Below are 22073 nucleotides of genomic sequence, written 5' to 3'. Positions count from 1 at the left end.
TTTGATAAGATCTAGAATAACCACAAAGAAAACACTTCCAAAAATATAGTGAAAACAATCATTAAAGGAATCAAAATATTACACTACAAAATATTCACTTAATGCAAAAGAAAGCAGTGAAGAAGGAATAAACAAAAAAGATGAGACAGAAAACAGAAAGGAAATGGCAGAAATAAATCCAACTATCTCAATAATGACATTAAATGTGAATGGATTAAACAATCCAATCAAAAGACACAGACTGTTAGACTAGACTTAAAAAAAAAAAAGATTCAACTATATGCTGTCTATAGGAGACACTCTTTAGATTCAAAGATATAAACAGGTTGAAAATAAAAGAATAGAAAAATGCAAACAGCAACCAGAAGAAGCTGGAGTGGCTACACTAATATCAGACAAAACAGACTTTAAAACAAAAATGTTAATAGAGATAAATAGAGACATTTTATAATGATAAAAGGGTCCATTCAACAGGAAGTCATAGCAAGTGTAAACATATATACACCTAATAACAGAAGCAAGACGGACAGAAATGAAAGAAGAAATAAGACAATTCAACAATAATAGCTTGAGACATTAATAAATCACTTTCAAAAAAGGATAAAACAACTACGCAGAAGACCAACAAATAAATAGAAGACTTGAACAATGCTATAAACCTACAGACCTCTATAGAACACTCCACTCAACAACAGCAAAATAGGGTTGGCCAGTTAGCTCACTTGGTTAGAGTGTGGTGTTATAACACCAAGTTCGAGGGTTCAGATCCCCTCACTGGCCAGCCACCAAAAAAAAAAAAAAAAACAGCAGCAAAATATACTCTCTTCTCAATACATATGAAACATTCTCAAGGATAAACCAGATGTTAGGCCATAAAACAAGCCTCATCAAATTAAAACATTCAAATCATACAAAGTAGGTTGTCCAACCACAATGAAAATTGGAAATCAAAAACAGAAAGAAATGTGAGAATTCACAAACATGTGGGAATTAAATAACGTACTCCTAAATAAACAATGGGCCAGAAAAGCAGTCACAAGAGAAATTAGAAAATAGTTTGAGGTGAATGGAAGTGAAGACACAATAGAGCCTACAGGATACAGCCAAAGCAGTATTTAAAGGGAAACTTATAGCTGCCTGTATTTCAAAAAGAAAGATCTCAAATTACTAATCTAAATGCCTACCTTAAGACACTGCAGAAAGAAGAGCACTGAACCCAAAGCAGGTAGAAGGAAGAAGATGATAAAGATTAGAGCAGAAATTAACAAAACAGAAAATCGAGGTCAACAAAACCAAAAGTTAGTTCTTCAAAAAGATCAACAAAATTGACAAATCAATTGATTTACCTTTAGGTAAATCAATCAAGAAAAAAAAGAAGACTCAAATTGCTAAAATCAGAAATGAAAGGTGGGCCATTACTACTACTACCCACCTTATAGAAATAAAAACTATAAATAATATTTGTGTGGACTATTACTGAGCAATAAAAGGGAACGAACTATTGATACATGCAAAAACCTGAATGGATCCTAAGTGAAAAAAAAGCCAGTCCCAAAGGTTACATGCTGTGTGATTCCATTTACATAACATTCTCAAAAGGGCAAGACATAAAATGGACAATAGACCAGTGGCTGCCAGGGGCTGGAGTGACTAGAAAGGGGAATCATGAGAGAGTCCTTTGTGCTCACAGAACAGTTCTGGATCTCGACTGTGAAGGTGCTTACACCAATCTGAGCAGCTGATAAAATGTAACAAAGACATAAAACATGAGAGCATTAAAGTGTTGAAATGTGAGTAAGGCCTGTAGTACCATGGTTAAGTAAATGTACCACTGGGGGAAGCTGTGTGAATAGTGGGACTTCTCTGTGTTATTTTTTGCAACGAAGTGTCTACAATTGTTTAAATGAAAAGTTTACAGAGCTGGCTGGTTAGCTTAGTTGTTTAGAACCCAGAGTTACAACACCAAGGTCGAGTTCGGATCCCTATTCCAGCCAGCTGCCAAAAGAAAAAAACAGACTATAAATAATTACTATGTTAGGGGCTGGCAGGTTAGCTCAGTTGCTTAGAGTGCAGCCTTGTAACACCAAGGAAGGGTTCAGATCCCCGTACTGGAAGCTGCCATTTAAAAAAAAAAAAAAAAGTTTACAAAAATAATATGGTGGATATTTCACCATGGGTGGGAGTACAGAAGCATTGACGGTTTGGGGGCTGGGTAATAGATATGTGGGGGTTCCTTATCCTATTTTGTCTACCTTTGTGTGTGTTCAAATTCTCCATAATAAACTTTTTAAAAAATAATAAAAGGAACCAACACAAGAATGGCACCAACGAGGACCTTTTCCATTTGGATTTATAAATATCTTTTAAAATGCCCCATCATCGGGATTACAGGCCACCTCGTCTGCTGTCCTCCCCAAAACAATGGCCAGAGAGATGACCAGAACTGGCTCAGTGTTTTTGCAACACAGATATCCCAAAAGAGACACTGCACAGTCCAAAGGCCATCTTTAATAACGACAGTGTTAGAAACAGCCTTGGAGATTCGCCTGACGTGTGTGACCGCAGGGTTGCAGGGCCCCAGATTTCTGCACAGTGACCCCATTCCTCCTCGCCACTTGCCTCCAGACCCAGGCCATGCATCCTGCCAAACTGACCCAGCCCCAAGCCCTCATCCCAGGGTGGAAACCTGAACCACTTGAGGCAGGGACTTTTAGCAAATCCTTATGAGCCCTGGGTTCTACATGAATTTCCCACTTTCAAAATCCCTGTTTCCAGGTGGAAACGAACGTCTCAACCACCACACTCCAGATTCTTTCTACAGGAGATTAAAAAGGGAGAACATTAAAAGACAGGGGACTGGTTGACACAACCAACAGCGTGCGTGACTATGGCTAACCTTCTCATCCACCCCTGGAGAATCAGGAGCCAGCACTGTCCACATAGCTTCTGGGCTACTTGTCTGATCACGGAGAACCGTGTCCATGAATCCACACACACAAACCCACTTCTCCCCACAACATCCTATCATAGTTAAGGGAGCTGAGGCTCAGAGAGGTCAAGGGACTTCTTTGCCCAATGTGACACTACAAAATATATACTTGGTCTTAGTCCCAATCTCCTGGCATACAACTCCTAAAATCCTTAGAATCTCCAAGGTAACGTCTCTTTGTATGCTAATGAGTTAACTAAAGGTTGGCAGCCCCTAGGCAGCTTCAGGTTGCGGGGCTGGTCACCAAAAAGACCAAGTCAGGACCAGAGGGTTGGGACTTTCAACCCTCCCCAACCTCTGGGAAGGTGAGGGGGCTGAAGGTTAAGTTGATCACCAGTGGCCAATGACTTAGTCATGCCTATAGAATGAAGCTTCTATAAAAACCCAAAAGCACCAGGTTGGAGAGCTTCAGGTTCCTGGAGGGTGGTGTGCCCGGAGAGGGCCCCCATCCCCCACCCCTCACCCTGTGCATCTTCATCTGTATCCTTTGTAATATCCATTATAATAAACCAGTAAATGTAACTAAGTGTTTCCCTGAGTTCTGTAAGCTGCTCTAGCAAATTAATCAAATCCAAGGAGGGGGTTGTGGGAATCCCAGTTTACAGCTGGTTCGTCAGTAGCACTGGGAAAACAGCCTGGGACTTGCTATTGGCATCGCATGTAGGAGTAGTCTTGTGGGGCAGAGCCCTCAATCAGTGGGATCTGATGCTGTCTCCAGGTAAATAGTGACAGAATTGAATTGAATTAGGGAACACCCAGCTGGTGTCCACAGCAGAATCTGTAGAACTGATTGTTTGCTTGGTGGGCGGCGGGGCGGGAATCCCCACACATCTGGTCATCAGAAGTGCTAAGTGACTGTGTTGCGAGAGTGCAGGAGAAACTGAGTTTGTTATTCCTGTACGTGTAGACCAAGGTTGCACAGTTGGGAAGAAGTGGCAGAGCCAGGGCTTGACGCCAGCTGCTGCAGCCTGGGAGTCAGCACTGACTCCTCTCCCCACACTAAATCCACCATCGAGGCCTAACAGGTCTGCCCGCAAAACCCACCCCAAGCCCAGTCCTGCTCTGCCCCCAACCCAGACCACCTCTTCTGAGCCCTGTCTTTACTCACCTGCCTGGTGGTGGAGTTTCCTAATGGGTCTCCCTGCTTTCTCTCCTGACAGCCACCAGAGAGAACTGGCCAGTTATCTCACTTGGGAGAATGGTGCTGATAACAAGGTCAAGGGTTCAGATCCCAATATCGGCCAACCCTCAAAATAAATAAATAAATACAATGCATAAATTGGGCTGGCAAGTTAGCTCAGTTGGTTAGAGTGTGGTGTTAACACCAAGGTCCAGGTTTCGTCCCCTGTACCAGCCAGCCGCCAAAAGCAAAATAAATAAAAATAAATAAATAAAATGCAACACATAAATCTCTGACATCATCAGCTGGGGCAGACAGCTCCTTCCAAACACAGTCTCTTTCCATCCCAGTCAAGACCTCTGGCTTCCACTCACTGCAGGGCTGTCCCAGGCCAGAGACAAGGGAAGAACCAGCAATCGGCTGGATGCACAAACCATGGAGGCAAAGGGCCGGGGCTTCTGGGGCAGCTTCCTGAGACATGCATACCCTTGCGGGCCCCTCCCACAGTCAAAATCCCTGTTCCCAGGCTGGGACCCTGGTGCCCCTGCCAAGATTCAGTGCAAACCATCTGCCTAGAGACTAAACATCCTCGGCCAGACATAAAAGGCAGAGAAAAGCGAGCCTGGGTTTCCACCAGGCCCGGGTCATCTGATCACCATCTGAGCTTCACCTGCATGCTTGGCCCCAGCCCTCCTGTCTCACGCACCACCACCTCTTGCCTGGCACATCACATGGGGAGCCAAGGGTCTTGATTTCGTCCTCACCATGGGGGTCCTAGCCCTCCTGTGGCACCCCTGCCTGTATGACACGACCCCCCTTGGGGGGTCTCCTCTCAGGACAGGGAGAACATCCTACCACCCCTAAACCAACCCTGGACCCCAGGAACACAGAGGGCCCCTCGTAAACATCCATATGGGCTGGACACAGACCTCAGAAGCTCACCAGGGGCTATGGGTGGCCTCTATTGTTTTGTCTTTGCTTTGCTGTAATTGCTGATTTGTATACCATAAAAATAAATTATTTGGGGCTGGTGGGTTAGCCTAGATGGTTACAGCGCCACCCTGTAACACCAAGATCAAGTGTTCGGATCCCCAAACTTGCCAGCCGTCAAAGAAAAGATAAATTATTTTTATGAAGAATATCCCTCTAGGAAGTTGTTAGGATGATAGCCACTGTGACTCTGCTGATCACAAAGTTTGCAGCCCTTCTTCTAGCTAAAGACCAAAGTAATTAATACAGAGAGACCTCAGGTTTCATGGAGCAGGTGCCGGAAGCCCCAGGTATGTTATTAACTCCTCGACAGCAGCATCTGGTACCCCATGTCATAGTGGCTGGGACAAGGACAGTGTCCTGTGCCTGAGTCAGGGACAGCTGAGGGGGACAAAACTGACCAAATCCTTTTCACCAAGAGGAACCAGTCTGCAGGATCCACACTGTCCCACCCCGAGCACCCACAAGGGCCAGATAGTCACCATTCAGCTGAGGAGCCCAGTTCTCTGAATCAGTCACTCCACAATAAAACCCCAAGTTCACTGGAGCAGAAAACATGTCAAAGTGTATGGAACAGGCAGCAAGACTGTGCATTCTGGTGTTGGGGCCAACACTGCCTCCGGTCCAGCCTCCCCCAGAAACACCCACACCTGCGTCCTGGTCCATAAAACTTCAGTCCAGCCCTCCTACCTGCCGCACAAAAACAAAGAAGCTCCAGAAACAAGTTTACTTTCCAGGAGCCTTATAATCACTTCATTTGCTCCTTAACTTCCTGCCCAGAGCAGATAAGGAAGAGCTGCCTAAAAACCAGGGGCTCTCCTGTTATGGAAAGGGATTTTAGAAATTTCTGCTGCACACCTCAACTCACAGTCGAGAAAAGACAGAAGCCCTGAGAAAAACCATTACTGTAATCTACTGAGGGCTCCACGTGGACCAGGCGGGCTCTGAATCCCCCTCAGCACTGTGGATGCTGGGTCTGGGTCATCCTCGGCAGTGGGGCCATCCTGGGCACTGCAGGTACTGAGCAGCATTCCTGGCCTTCACCCACTCCATGCCAGGAACACCCCCCAGTCATGACAACTGCAAATGTCCCCAGATATCACCAGTGCCCCCTTGGGGACAGAACTGCCCCTGGGGGAGAACTACCTCACTAAAAGATTTTTCACGTGGTGACTCAGTTAATCTCATCCACCCTTGAAGCAGAGACCTGTAATGTCATCCCCATTTTAGAGATAAAGACAGCCTTGGCAGAGGCTCATCTGAAGCGAGGCAGGCCACGTGCGTGGGTACCAGCTGCGTGGGTACCAGCTGCCAATCCTCCTCACCATCCTGCCTTGAGAACTCAAGCCGTTTAAAACTATCTGTAGCTGTAGGATGTAACTTCCAAGCTATGTTTATACATGAGTCTCTCTCCTGGGCTTTCCTATAGTCAGAGAAGCATTCCAAGTTCCTGCAATTGCCTTTCCGAAAACATCTACATTCCAAATTCAGAGCTGCTCCAACCCAGCACCTGGCACTGCCAGCATCGATGTCACAGAGGCACTGCCCAGGACTGGGCAACCAGGACCCCTCAACCCTCAGGGCTGGGCCATGGTTCAGTGCTCCCTATCAAAGAAAACCCGTAGGCAGGGGTCCACCGGCAGGACAGGGCCCAGGATCACCTCCCAGGCTGGCCATCAAGCCTGAAACACAACACCCCAGAGCAAGTGGAAGGCTGGGCTGGTCAGCCTCAGCATCTCAACAGCAGGCTCTCTAGCTTGTATCCACTTCCCCACAGCACCGCCAACACAAGCACCTCCTGAGGACCAGTCCCTGCCCTCCCTGAGGTGGACAGTCCTGTCCTCCTCCAAGGCCTGGGTGGATTCCCCCACCGTCCCACACTGTTCTCCCCCATAATTGCTCTGTGTCAGGTGCCTTGTCTCCCCAGCTAGAGGCCACAGAACCACGAGTTCTGCCTGGATCAGGAAGGCAAGCAGGAACGGGAGATGGAAGGAAGGGGACTTGGACTCAGCGTCCACTAAGCACCAGGCACCCCCACTTACAGCAGACTGAATCTGTCACAGTGCTTAGCTCATCCAGGACAGCAGTCTTCCCAAATGACTGGCCCATGTGCAACCAGCTCTAAGTGAGACATACACATCATCAGTAGCCAAAAAAGGGAGTATAAACTATCTTATAGTTTTTATACTGATTACATTTTGAAATAATAAAATTTGGGGTATTCTGGGTACAATGAACTGTCATTAAAATTAATTTCACCTGCTTCTTTTTACCTTTCCATGTGGCTACTATAAAATGTTGGGGCCGGCCCATGGCTCACTTGGGAAAGTGTGGTGCTGATAGCACCAAAGCCATGGGTTTGGATCCCTATATAGGGAGGCCGGTTAGCTCACTTGGGAGAGCATGGTGCTAACAACACCAAGTCAAGGGTTAAGATCCCCTCACCAGTTATCTTTATATTTAAAAAAAAAAAAAAGAAAGATAGAAAGAAAGAAAATGTTAAACTACGCATGGGCATACTTCGTATCTTCAGTGGACAACGCTGCTGTAGCAAGCACATCCTCCAACACTTACCCCCCGCCATTTTCTTCTAGGGCTCTCTGGCTTTAGCTCTCACATTGAGGCCACGGATCCATCTGGAGTTAGCTTTTGTCTATGGCATGAGGTAGGGGTCCACCTTCACCACCTGACATTTCATTAGCATTCACATGTGTACCCTGTAGCATCTTCCTGAGTGCCACTAGCAGCTCCCAGGTCACCCATATCCTCTGCCAGCTGGAGAGCACATTACACCCCCACCCATGCACATCACTGTCCTTGTAGGAAAGACCCCTGCAAAGCAGGTGAGGAGAGGTGGGCTTTTCAGCTGTGTTGCTAAAATCATGCCCTTCAGTGCCCCACCTCAGCATCTCAGTATCACCACTGCTGCCCTACAGAACCCAGCTGCATTTCCAAATCACCCTCATGCAGACGACACTAGCCTTGGAGGGCAAGGGGGCACCCACTTACCTCTTCAGCTGCTGGGGGGGTGTCTGGGCAGGTGCTGCAACCCACCACGAAGGCTCTGCTTGGTGGCAGGTGGGCTTCTTGGGAACACTCAGCACCTGCTCATGCCTCCTAAGAGACAGATCTCAGCCCTGTCAGGGCTGGGAATGAGCCCCACGCCAGGACAGGGAAGTGGCCCAGGAGCAGCTCACTTTCAAACATGCTGGCTAGACACACAGGAGGGGTTCCAGGAAAGAAAGGTGGCCATGACTCTTGTTATTAGACCCATGAAGCTCTTGGGGTGGCCGACTCAAGGCTAGAACACAGCCAGAAGGGGGGACACCAGCAGCAGGGCATGGAGGAACAGTACAGACCTTCTGGTCCTGGCTGTGGTGGACTCTGGGGCAGGAAGGTCCCGGTCCTGGCCGCCAGGTGGAGAACTTACAGGACACAAGAAACTGATAAGCTAGGGTGGTGGTCAGCTGGGGCCACACTGCTCCATCAAGTGGAGACATGGAGATCCTGCCTGCAAGGGACACACTGGCCAAGGCTAGGTGAGGCACATGACCTTAAGGGACCCTGCCCAGCTCAGGCTGGAAGAGAGGAAGGAAAGAAAGGATGAGGACTGTGTCTCAGGACTCACTTCTCACTACCCGGAGTCCAGAACCTGTGCGTGAAAAGAGCAGCCCAAGCGGCTCCTGATGGTGAGTGGGGGTACTGCACCTCGAAGCCCACCCCTCACCCAGACCCCACAGCATGCTGACCTCTCCCACCTCAACCCCCAAGATGCAGCCTAACAGAGGGTTTCTATGCTGCCTCTGCCCCAGTGGCAGTGCTAAAATTCTGGAACTCTGCAGCGATTTGGGGAAAAGATAGGGCAGGAAAAAGTGGAAACTACCTAAACGTCCACCCTCAGATGAATGGATAAACACAGCATGGTCCATCCACACACTGGAACATCACTCAGCCATGAACAGGAACGAGGCTCTGACACATGCTACCACATGGATGGACCTTGAACACATCACGCTCAGTGACAGACACCAGACACAAAAGGCCACACAGTGTGTGATTCCTTTTATGTAAAATGTCCAGCACAGGCCAATCCACAGAGACAGAAAGTGGACTCATGGGTGCCGGAGGCTGGGGGATGGGGTGGGGAGTGACTGCTGATGACGACGGGTTTCTTTCTGAGTTATGAAAATGTCCTGGAATTTGACAGTGGTGATGGGTGCACACCTCTATGGACATACTAAAAACCACTAAACTGTACACTTTAAATGGGTGAATTTTACAGTATGTGAATTATATCTCACTAAAAAAAAAAATATATATATATATATATAAAAGGCAGGATCACTTCAAGGGGATCTGTCCCAGAAGATTCAGGATCTGGCCACACACCAAAGCCAACGGTTGGGTTACTGTTAGGTGGCTCCCCCTGGTGATGTGAAGACTCGCCAGCCAGACTCTAAGCTCCTTAGAGGGTGAGCTGCCGCCCCATCTCCCTGTGACCTCTCGGTGCCTGGGACAGGGAAGCCCCCAGAGACCACAGAGTCTGGGTTCCTGGCAGCCTTTGGGGTGACAGGTGAGCCCACCCTGGCATCCCCTCCTCCTCCCTGCCCCTCTTCCCTGGGGTTTCCCAGGCCACAGCGCCAAGTACCCCTTCCCCCTTCCTCTGCCACCAGCTCACGGTCACCAATGATGGTCACCAGGACAGATAAGGCTTTGTTCAAATGGCGACTCATCTGTGAAGCCTCCCTGCCCCCCTCCCCTGCCCTACATGTCCAAGGGTGTGTTTTGTCTCTCTGTGGTTCTTTCTGCCTCCACTGTGGGCTTTTGTGGGCAGGAGATGCTGGTCATCTGGCAACCACAAGCACCTGGCAGGGCATACACAAGCTTGACAACAACTGTCGTGCTGAACTAGTGAATAGCAAATGCACTCAGAGGAACCCAGAGCACAGAGCATCACTACAGACACTGTGAGCTCCCAGCCACCACAGGTCCCCTGAGCCTGACCACGCCCACTCGCTGCAGCTCTGTCCTTCCTCATTCCCTGGGGCAGGCTACAGGCACTAGAAATGCACAGAAGCCCATTTCTCTGATGAAGGAGGCTGCTCTTTGGTCTCTGGCTTAGAAATCTGCCTTTGGTGCCAGCAGGAGACAAGGATGGGAGGGGCCAAGAAAACCTGTGGCTTCCACCAACTCCAGCCCAGGGGCACAGTAACACACAAGGCTTTATATCCTAAAGGGTGTCAGCAGAGGTAGCTTCCTCTACCAACTCCCTTCTCTTCCCTGGGGGGAAGCCGCTGGAATAAAGCTATGAATCGAGAGCTTAAATTCCAGGGGCTTTAGTCATAGGTGAGCCAGAGACACGGCAATTCATTCTCTCTCTCTCTCTCAACTCATGACGGAGATAATCAGATCCATGCAGCTCTGAAGACTCTAAACTGGGAAGCTGGCTCTGCTTAGGGCTGACCCTTTCTGATGGATTAGATTTGAGATTTTAAGAGAGAGATCGAGCAGCCGCAGGAAGTTGAAGAAGTGAGTGCTGCTGAGGGGCTAGCAGTGAAACTGCACTGTGAACTCATGGTCCAGCAGACCATCCTGGGGAGCCCAGCAGGTCAAGGGCTGTCCCAGGCGGAAGTGGGCCAGCCAGCTTCCAGGCTTCTGCCTTTCCCAGTGGGTTGCCTGGACATGCTGGGGTCCCAAGACTTGGCTGAGGGACGTGGCCCATTTCCATCGCCCTGTGGTCAGGAAGAGTCTTCAACACATCACTGCGCCTGCCGGCAGTTTCAGGCTGGCTCTGTGGTCAAAAGGGACCCCTAGGGACTCATCCCCATGCTTCTTCTCACAAAAAGCCTGAATCTGAATCTACTGGCAGTTCATCTTACACGAATCACTTCTCTCCACGTTTTCTCCCCCGAGACTGAGGCAGCCACGAAAACAAAAATGGCCCACCTCCACCCCTACCTGCCTGGGAGGTGCCATCGCTCGAGTCCAACTGCACATACAGAAAGCAAGCACGTGCTGGGTGTAAATCCTGACCACCACACCTACACTCACATTCTTCCAGGTGGCTTTGAAAAACCTAACTGCGATCACTTCTCCCAGCAGATAGGGCCAGTCCCACATGAGTTATCACTTCACTCTGCACCCAAGAGCCATTGGCGGTCAGCCTCCTGATTCTTATTGTTTGTCTGCTGAACGCACACAATCGCAGTCCAGAGTTACAGAACAACTTCGTGCTCGACCCTCACCAAAAGGCACAGCGGCCACTGGAGCAAAGACAGCTTAATGCGGACTTGCCATCAATTCCCTTATGTCTGCTGAGGTCACTGAGGTGGGGAAAGGAAAGAAAAGGAAAGAAAGGAAGGGAAGGGAGGGGAAGGCAGAGAGAGACAGTGAGAGGAGCAAAAAAAAAAGACAGGCAACTTTCAAAAGCCAAGAAATTCTGAGCAGCCCTCTCGGGATTGTTTATTTCAATCAAGTCAGGAAAGTGTGACTGTAAATTAATGGTCTACTTTCTTGACAAGTCAGAACATTCCTGGGACAGGACCAAATCCAAGACGTCAAAGACATATGTGGCTTGGGAGACACTCGTCAACTTCCCCAAAAGTCGCAGGACAAGAGCAAGACGAAGGAAATGCTGCAGGGACACCCCCCCCTTTGTCCCCCAAGGCCCCCACTGCCTGGCCACTGGCCATCTGATCAGAGCTTGTCCATTCACCCCCACAAAGCTGCTTTCACACCCATGAAAGCCACCTCTGCATGAGGTGACAGCAGAACCCACCTCCCAGGACGACACCGCTCCTTCCGACAGGGTGGCTAGTATTGGTGAAAGAGAAGGTTCGGATGCTTACGAAACAAAAGGATTGTGAAATATTCTTCTCCTTTTAAACCCTCAGCTTCTGCCAGGTCCCAGCAAACTCCTTGGGTCGAGTCTACTCCAATGCTTGGTGAGTTGCAACAGAAAGGGGGCGGCGGGAATCCAAGGACAAGGAGATCCAACATTGTCATCCCAAGCAGCATTTTCCCTGCTTACACCATTACTTTTTCCCCTCATTTACTGTGAGCCTGCTTGGAAGATGTCATCATAACATTTTCTTACATTCCCTGCAGTTCTTATTTGCCTCAAAACGACCCATGACCCATTTTTTAAAGTCTAGAGTCTGACTTTAAATGCTTTGAGGGAGGAGAGATACAATTTCATTGAGTCAACAAATGAATATTTATTGAGCACCCACTACCTGCCAGAAACTGCCCTATGAGCTGGGGGTTATACAACAGATGTCGTTTATATCACCTGGACCTCACACAGCAGCACAGGTGCTCACAATGGGTCCAGTCCTGCCCACTGCCTGTTTCTGTACAGCTGGCAATCTAAGAATGGTTTTGACATTTTTTAATGACTGGGTGAAAAAAAAAAATCAAAAGAAGAAAAATATTTCATGACATGAAAATTGTATGAAATTCACATTTCTGTGTGCATAAAGTTTTATTGGATCACATGCACACTTGTTCATTTCAGAAGGGTCTTGGTACAGTGGCAGAGCAGAGTAATCAGGACAGAGATGGTCTGACTTACAAAGCCAAAAATACTTAGTTTCTGGCCCTTTGCAAAAAAAGCCCCTGCACTAGTAAATGAAACAAACAAATACATCAACAGGTTAATATACATTTCTAGTGGTGTTATGTGCAAAGAAGAAAAGGGGGGGTTTGGAGGGAAGGTGATTTTAGGCAGGTGGTCAGGGGAGACCTGAACGACAAGGAGCCAGCCTCCCAGCCTTGGCTGGTTAGAGGCCCGAGAAAAGAGCATTCTGGCAGAGGCAAGGGCAGGTGCAAAGGTCCTGAGGCAGGACAGATGCGGCAGGTAAGGTGGTTTATGCCTCAAGAGGGGCAGGCACAGGAGGGAGGAATGGGAGGGAAGGAAGAGAGGACAGGCCACAGAGGAGAGCAAAGGAGACCACACACAGGAATGGGTCCGGAATTTTTTCCAAGGGCGACAGGAAGCACTGGAAGGTTCTGGGCAAGAAAATGCTGTTTGTTTGTTTTTGTTGATTTCTCCATTGGCTACTTAATTTTTTAAAAAATAGACTTTACTTTTTAGAGCAGTTTAGGTTCACCGCAAAATTGGGCAGAAGGTAGAGATTTCCCACATATCCCTTACCCCCACAGGGAAGGCTGTTTTTAAAAGCTCCTTGATGGAGCAGGACTAAAAACTCACAGAGTAGCTGGGACACCTTATCCAACCTGGAGGATCCCAGAACAGGCCAAGCCAAGAAGGGAGTAAACTCAAAATTCAATTCAAACTCCCCCACCCCCACCCCACAAAATCTATTCACTGATCCACTCAATTCTTAGTATTTGAGATGATACAAACTTTTTTTAAAAAAAATACAGTAGTGAAGATCATTTTAATGTGTATTAGTAAAAGTGTCTGCAGCTAACACATTAACATCCCACGACTTCAGGGACATTATTGTTCAGGAGGAGCCCAAGATTAAAGAAGTGAATCATCCTAATGTCAATTTAAAGAAAACTGCTAAGCAAATTGACAGGACAGGGATATGGTGAGCAGCAAGGTATGGAAGTTCCTCCTCCAGGTGGCCCAGGAAGCCCAGCCGCCACCACCTGGCTGTGTTTCAAGGGAGTAGTGGCAAGGTGGGCATGGGTGTGTCACAGGTGGCTCCTCTCCTCCCCAGGGTGGAGGTTGCAGGCTGGGAAGGGCAGAAGGACAGTCACAAAGGACCTGAACAGCTAGGCTGAGGAGTGGGTGCAGGACACAGTCTGCAAATAGGAGCCACTCACTATTAAAGGGCAGGGGGAGGAAGGGGACAAAGGGAACCTCAGGCAGGTAAAGATCACGGCAAAACACCATGAGCAAAACCACTGAAGAGTTAAAGACTAAATTGGAGGTTCTTGCCTCGAGGGTGACTGTGCTCCCCAGGGGACACTGGCAATGTCTGGGGACACTTTTGGTTGTCACAACTGGGGAGAGCTCCTGACATGGAGTGGGTGGAAGCCAGGGACACTGCTCAGCACCCTGCAGTGCCCAGGACAGCCCCACCACAGTGAGTGATCCCACCCCAATGTCCACAGTGCGGAGGGGGAGACCCTGACAGGCGCAGACAAGCACCTCAGCAGTAATAAATAAATCAGCTCTGAGTTCAGAGCTCCCTGGCGCCTTGCAAAGCACCTCAGTGACTTTTATCCCCTGTGATCCTCACAACCACCTAGGAGGGAGGTGTTCTCATTATACCCATTTAACAGATGAGGAAAGCGAGACCCAGAGAGGTGAAGTAACCCACCTTAGAGGAGGGATCTGAACCCAGGTCTCCCACACTCTGAAGCCTATGTGGGGCAGCGAAGCCTGTGTGAGGGGACAGAAACTCAGCGATGTGGCCAAGGACGCCAGGTCACAATGGAGCCCAGGTTCCAGCCCCTCCTCTCCTGTCCAGCATCCTAAGCCAGAAGCCAGAGGCCCCTAGGGTAGAACAGTGAGAGAGTCTAAGGGCCCCCAGGGCAGCTGCATGGCAGGTCTTTGGAGCCAAGCCAAGAGCCCAGGACGAGGTTGCTGGTGAGGGCTGGCCCATCTGTCGTGGCAGCGACCAGTGCAGGCTCACACAGCCCTCACCAGTGGACTTGAGAAGGCTACTGCCTCCCCTCCCCATCCCCTGTGTTCCTGAGCAAGTGACTGGCCCAAGGTCACACAGCTGTGAACACACAACCAGGCTTCCAGATCCCAGGAAGAAAGCCACCCGGAAATGTTCACTTGCACACGCCTCAGTCAGCACACACCTCATTCTGCTGTACCAAAGCCAGGCCCCAGAGGGGGAGGACTGCAGGCTGTGACCACACCCTGGGGCACCCATCTCACCCTTTCCCACACTAAACCAGCAGTGCCCTGCAGTTAGGGGCTCCTCCCAACAAACCCAGTGTCCCCAGGCCGGGTGAATGTCTGGCCTCACAGGCATCATATGGAACCAAAGACAGATGGGCTCCCCAGGGGCCCATCCAGGGGAAGGGGGCAGGGTACAGGACAAACGGGGGTAGGAAACCAGTGGAGGAGGCAGAGGAATTAGAACTGAAGTATAGCCAGAGTGGTCAGAGTGGGAGAGAGGGACACAGAGGATGGATGACCCTTGACTGCTCCCAGAGGGTTCCTGCAGGATGGGGCAAGGACTGAGGATAGGTCTTTTCCATGTGACAGAAAAGTACAACAAAGGCCGGGTGGAGTACTGCCCAGGGAGCAATTGATCAGAGATACCTTTAGGCTCTAGTATTTAACATCTCCTTAGCAGCCCACACCACAAAGTGGAAAGTGTTAGAAAATGCGAGAAAAGCAACTGTTAGTAAGAATCGTGCATAGTTCAAGTCTCAGCAACAATGCTTACAGGCATGCAGGCACGCACGCACGCCGGCGCCTGACACAGTACACGCTTTCACACAAAACAGCAAAACACCCAGTAGCATCTGTGCAACCGAACCTCCGCCACCCCCTTTCCTCCCCAGTGGTGACCTCCACCGGGCCAGGACGGTCTGACCGTCTAGGTGCCCCTGACACCAAAGCAGAGCATCTACATGCGCCAAGTGTCCAATCAGACACACAGAAAGAGGGCCGGCAAGTTTCAGAAATCCTCCACTCATCATCAGAAGTTGACTCTCACTTTACACGCTGCCCTTCAGGGTTTCAAAAACTAAATTGCAAGGTTGAGAGAGGCTGCCTACTGCTTTTGCAGGGGTGGCAAGAAAAGGCTGACCCAGTCTGTCGACAAACCCTCCTGACGACTCATAAGGAAGCTATTATTTAAGAATTAGGGGAGTCATTAGCTCTCGAAGGGCCGTGATAAAAGCCCATAGGAGTCATCTAATGAGCCTGTTTTAGGGCTGCTGCTGTTTTTAGGAGCTCTCTCCAGCCTGGGAACTGTCGGATATACGGCTGTTGAGGCAGAGGAGTGGGGCAGGACACCAACCCCCTGAATGCATCCCAGGATCCTCAGACCCTAAGACAGTGCCAGTATAAATGCGGCTGACAGAAACACGTGGAAAAGGACACACTCTTTACATATTACAGGATCGTTTGGCTCCACTGAGCTGAACCACCTTCTCACTAGTTTCACAACTCAGGAAACAGTTCCCCAGGTGCTGCTGAATTATTAAAACAAAAGCATCCTCCCCCAACCAAACAGATGGGACAGCCAAAGAGCAGTTCACGCCTCCGCCGCCCCCGGGAGGGGGGGTTAAAAAGATCCCCCGTAAAACGTTCCACTGTACCCAGGTGGACCCAGACCCCATTGCTCCAGATGTCAACGCGTCCACTGCGCGCAGACCCAGACCCCGGCAAATCCCAGGACACGTACATGTGAGAATGAATCCGTCCCCAGCTCCCACGGGGATGCCCCCGGGAAGGGGGACAGCAAAAGGGGTCGCCGCGGGAGCAACTCCACAATCCAGTTCTACAGAGAAGGGGCTTCCTTCGAGATGGCGATCGGGCTGGAAGGGGGAGGGCCGGGGGACCGTCTTGAAGCTGCGATGGCACAGCAAGTAGATAATTTTTTTTTCTTAAAAATCCAGATTGCATGCCGATGGGCGGGGGCCTCCGGGACAGCGGGGGCAAGTTTGGAAGCCGCGATTGCACAGCAGGTAGACCCGGGGAGGGGAGGGGAGCAATGACGGGCGTTTCGGGGGACACCCCTGGGTGTCCGCGCCGGGGGGTTCCCATTAGGCCCTCGGGTGCACGAAGGGTCGGAAACGCAGGCGGGTGTTACCGAGGGCCTGGGGTCTTTTTCTCTTTCTTTCTTTCTTTTTTTTTTTTTCTTAATTATTATCAGGATTGTTTTGAATAATAAAAGACAAGGGCCCGGGCAAGGCCAGGCCAGGCCGGGGCCACCCACGCTGTCATCTTTTGTGCGGGGCGGGCTGGGGGCCGTCTGGGCCCAGCCCCCCGCGCGCCCCCGGCCCGGGAAGGGGCGCCCCCGCCTCCCGGCCCTGGGCGCGCCCCGCCATTGTCCGGCCCCGCCGCCCCCGCTCGCAGCCCCGCGGACGCCCCCGGGCCGGGCGGTTAACGCCCCCAACCGCCTTCCCGGCCGGGACAAAGCGCCGCGGCCGGGCCCGAGCAGGCCGCGCCCGAGGCCTGGGCCTCGAGTCCCGGGCGCGCCCGCGGCCCCGAGCCGCGGAGCGGGGGCGGCTATGGCGGCGGCGCTGGCGGCGGCAGGGCCCGCGCTCGGAAGCGGCTGGTCGGCCGGGCGGCCTCCCCCGCGGGCTCACCTGAGGCGGCGCGCGCGCGGCCCGGTCCCGGAGCAGCGGCTCGCGTTCCCCCGCCCTCGGCGTCGCACCCCCAGACCCCGCTCGGGCCGGGCCCCGCTCGGTTGCTGGCGGCCGAGCCCTTCGCGAGCGCTCCAAGGGGGGGCTTATGAGGCCGCTCGCCAGCTCCGCCCCGGCTGCCATTGGCTGCCGAGCCCACGCCCGCGCGCCTATTGGCTGCCGCTGACAGCTCCGCCCCTCCCCTCCGCCGGGCCCATCAACACCGCACGGCCCGCCCACCGCGCGCCGTGATTGGGTGGGCACAGGCGCCGGCTTCGCCCTCTCATTGGTCGGTCGGCAGGGACACGCCGGCGGCCACCCACGTGCCCGCTGACCGGCTCTGCTGTCATTGGAGATGGCACACGCCAGCCAAGGCAGCGGCGACCAACGCCACTGCGGCCGAGCCTCGGATTGACAAGGGCGCCTTGGGGACCGCCCAACGACCTCACGGGGAAGATAGTATTGGTTTGCGGGGTCAGCCCGAGGCGCGGACTGGCTGGGGCGGGTGCCAATCACTGTCCGCCCTCTCCTGGTCCCGCCCCGGTTATCAGGCGGTGGCTGAGTACGTGAGACCCAGCACAGCATCAGCACCCGGCCGGGACTCGGGGACAGGGTGTTCGAGACCCGTGTCCGGAGATTGGGCGGAGCCCTCCCCAATTTGCAAAGTGCGAAGCTAGGCAACGTAGATCCCAACACGACCCGTTCTGCAAAGGAGGAGAACTGAGAACTGGAGGAAAATAGGGGCAAGCAAAGAGCGACCCTACCCCCCAGGAGACCCATTTCCATCACAATCAAACCTTTGCAAAGGGGCACGGCCTTCGGAATGAAGTTAGGTGCCCTCTCCCGAGTTCCCTAAAACGTATGGGAGGGGACGAGTTGGGTGCTTCCTGACCTGGATTAAGCTCAGCTGGGCCCCACGCCTCACTGTGGGTGGCCTCCAGCCGGGGCCTCAGTTTCTCCTATGAATGGATACGGTGGTAATAACCACTCTCCGTCTGCCCCCTCCCGGGAACGTTACAAGAATCAAGTGGGACGATACACGTAAAGGGTTTGACCCGGTGGCTTCACATAGTGAGCGTTTAATTAAATAGTTTGTCATCATCATCATCATTCCTGTTATTGTGAACTGGACCAGGAAGGTGTGTGGGCACGCTCCCATTTCGCTGGCAGGAGTGTAAATGGGGAAATTTGGCATTTTCTAATAACATTGTAAGTGTATCTACCCTGTAACCCAGCAAGCAGTTCTTCCTGCGGTTATGTGCCCGGAGAAGCGTTCTGGAGCTTGCAGAATTTGGGGATGCTTGCTGCAGAACTGTGTGCAATAGTAACCGTCAGCAGGGGATTAGATAAGTAATTTGTGGCACAAAGTAGACTGGAATACTTACTATGTAGCGATTGGAAAAGTGGATCTATTAGGTACTGTCATGGAATAGCTCCTACACTCGTTGAGCAAGCTGCAGAAGGGTCCAGAATTCTGTATCCAATAAGATCATGGAACCAAACACACAGAAGTCGATATCATGGGATTTCTAAGAGTACAAAGGTACTTCAAAAAGTTCCTGGGAAGGTATGTTTTGTTTGTTTCTGCAGCTGGCCAGTGGGGGATCGGAACCCTTGATTCTGGTGTTATAACACTGTGCTTTAAACAACTGAGCTAACCGGCCAAACCCTTGTATTACCTTTTAACTCCATCTTTCCACGAACTTTTTGAAGTACCCTCCTACTTACGTGTGTCAATGCCCAGCAAAAGGTCACCGCTGAACTGAGAAAACTAACTTCATCTTTGGGGAGATCCACGTTGATAAAGAGAAGTCAAAGGGGACTTGAATCTATTCTGGGTGTTTTAAATTCCTCTGGGACTGTATTCATATATTCCTCTTGGAGTTAAAATTTAATTTTAAGAATAGGAAATAGTAACTGCTCTCAAGGAGCTCCCTAACCAGTGCGAAAGACAGAAATGGAACTTTCTTTTTCCTTTTTCTTTTTTTTTTTTTTGGCCGCTGGCCAGGGATCTGAACCCTTGACCCTGGCGTTATCAGCACTATGCTCTGACCAAGTGAGCTAACCGGCCAGTCCCAGAAATGGAATGTGATCATGTTAATAGTGTCAAATGTGCACTCATGAGGGACTTTTCCCCCCACACAAGCCTTTTTTTTCTACTTCCAAGTTCCTGTAAGTCTGGATTCCAGATGTTCGGATTTCAGACTCTGAAATTTTAATTTTTTTTTTTAATTGGGGGACCTAAATAGGTTGTCAATTTTATTTTGCTTAGGGAGACTTTAAAACTTATCATAAACTCTAGATGACGGGTATATTCAAGGATTCACCATACAATTCTTTCAATTTTCTGTTAGAAAGTTGAAATTTTCTTTTTGAAATTATTTCAGAATAAAATCTTAGAAATAAGTGATAATCACTGTCATTTAATTAACCTCTGTGCCTCAGTTTCCTTGACTGCAAAATGTTTGTAACTCAAAACTATATCAGAGGGTTGTCTTGAGGTTAAATAATACAGTACCAGCACATAGTGGGTACAAAATAAACACATAACTGTATAATTAAAATCTGAAAAAGGCACATCAAAACGTTAACCTTCTGAGTGGCAGGATTATGTTTTCAATTTTTCTTCATGCGTTCATGGTTTGCAAATTTTCTAAAGTGATCAAGTATTAATTTTATAACCTGGGATGGAGGGCGAGAAGGAAAAAACTTTTACATTAAAAAGTCAAACAGGCGGATTATAAAATGGTGGTATAGACACACAGTGGAATATCACTCAGCCATGAAAAGAACAAGGCTCTGACACACGCTACCACGTGGATGACCTTGAACACATCATGCTCAGTGACAGATGCCAGACACAAAAGACCACATATTGTATGATATCATTGTATGAAATGTTCAGAATAGGCAAATCCACAGAGATAGAAAGTGGATTAGTGTTTGTCAGGGGCTGGAGGGGCAGGAATGAGGTGTGACTGCTGAGGTTTCTTTTTGGGGTGATGAGAATGTTCTGGAATTAGTGCCGATGGCTGCACAACTCAGAATATACTAAAAACCACTGAAATGCACACTTTAAATGGATGAACATTGTTACATAAACTATCTTAACAAAGCTTTTATAAAAAAATAAAAACAAAAAGTCAACCAGGAAAGAAATATGCCCTGTATTATTATTTCTGCATAGCAGAAATTTCTGCACAGCAGTTTCACAAATACTTTTCTGGGTTTTGCTAAATTTTGAACAAGACATTGTTCTTAACTTCTAACCTACAAGAAATATCCAGAAAGTCAGCAATCTCAACAATGAACCCACCTCAGTGTATTCTGCTATATAGGGCCCACCCAGGACAAACTGTAACAAGGGACGCTACAGAGTTTCCTCTGCTCCTGAGATCTGGCAGCTTTCCTGTTTTTACTTCATTCACCCTTGATACTTTTGAGATACAATTCACACACCGTACAACTCTCCCACTGAAAGTGTATAATCCAATGGACTTCAGTATATCCAGATATGTGTACCCATCAATCAACTTTAGAACATTTTCATCCCCTCAAAAAAGAAATCCCTATACCCTTTACCTATTACCCTTCCATCCCCAAATCCCTCTGCCCTGGCCCCTGGCAATCACTAAACTACCTTCTGTCCCTATAGATGTCTGTGTTGGACATTTCACTTGAATGGACTCATATATGATCTTTTGAGTTTTTCCACTTAAGATAACATTTTCAAGGATGTGACGTTTTATGGACATAAAGGCCTAGAATTATTTTTTTATTAACTGAGATCTGCCCATCTGGTTGCCTAACCATCAATAAGGTTGATGTGAATAATTTCTTCTGCAGGATTCAGCACCATCACCTCCTTAGAGTGATTTTTTTTTTTTTTATGTGTTATCCCTAGCTTCTCACCTCTGCTCAAAATAGTATTTCAGGGTGTCTGTCCCCACAGCCCAGGGGTGCCAAAATTTTCCACAGGTCCACACTCTCAGAGCCTCCCCTCCAGGGTTAAGCGACTCCTTCATTAACAAATCTGGTTGGTGACAACACCCACCTGAGGCAGAGCTGGTCTCCTGGTGGGTGGCCCTCATAACCTGTTTTTTCAACTGTACATGGGGATGGTGCCACCCACCTTGTTGGGAAAGTGACCCCTGGTTCCACACCACAAAGCATATGTGTGCTGGTCCCCCATAGCTCTGCTGGAGACTAACCCCTCTCCGACTTTGATTTCTGCCTGGAGCAGAATCAAAGGAGAAGGCAGGCCCCAAATCAGTAGGGACGGGATGGCCCAAGTGCAAGTCTCTTGCCCATGAAGTGTGACTTGTGGATTCTGACAGGTCAGGAGCATGTGGTCCCTACTTTCACCGATTTCCACTGAGGAAAGTCATAGGTTTTGCTCTTCCCGAGAGCTGATGGTTTTCCTCTAGACATTATCCATCCCATCCTTTATAAACCTGTGCTGCTGTCTGAAACGGTAGTGGCTAGCCACATGGACAGAGTAGACAGAACATGGCAGAATGTTCTACCAGCCTGTGTTGCTGTACAGCAGGGGACAGCAAACTTTGTCAAGGGCTAGATGGTATTTTCAGCTTTGTGGGCTTGTTGGTTGTAGTGTAAAAGCTGCCATACACAACACATAAAGAAATGGGTGTGGTTGTGTGTCAATAAAACTTTATTTACAAA

The 22073-nt window shown here is 49.6% G+C and overlaps 1 protein-coding gene across 3 annotated transcripts in view; it reads right to left on the bottom strand.

Annotated features, from left to right (window-relative positions):
• Nucleotides 1-17460, bottom strand: part of KDM4B (lysine demethylase 4B) — a 152192-nt gene extending 134732 nt beyond the window's left edge. For all 3 annotated transcript variants that reach the window (XM_063109639.1, XM_063109640.1, XM_063109641.1), the window contains exon 1: nucleotides 17355-17460. The gene's annotated coding sequence lies outside the window, so the exon portion shown is untranslated. The remainder of the gene's footprint in view (nucleotides 1-17354) is intronic.
• Between the last annotated feature and the right edge of the window lie 4613 nt (nucleotides 17461-22073).

This window comes from Cynocephalus volans, chromosome 10 (assembly GCF_027409185.1).
Source record: "Cynocephalus volans isolate mCynVol1 chromosome 10, mCynVol1.pri, whole genome shotgun sequence".
Classification (NCBI taxonomy): Eukaryota; Metazoa; Chordata; class Mammalia; order Dermoptera; family Cynocephalidae; genus Cynocephalus; species Cynocephalus volans.
The sequence above is the reverse complement of the archived record's forward strand: the minus strand, read 5'-3'. Positions and strand labels throughout refer to the sequence as shown.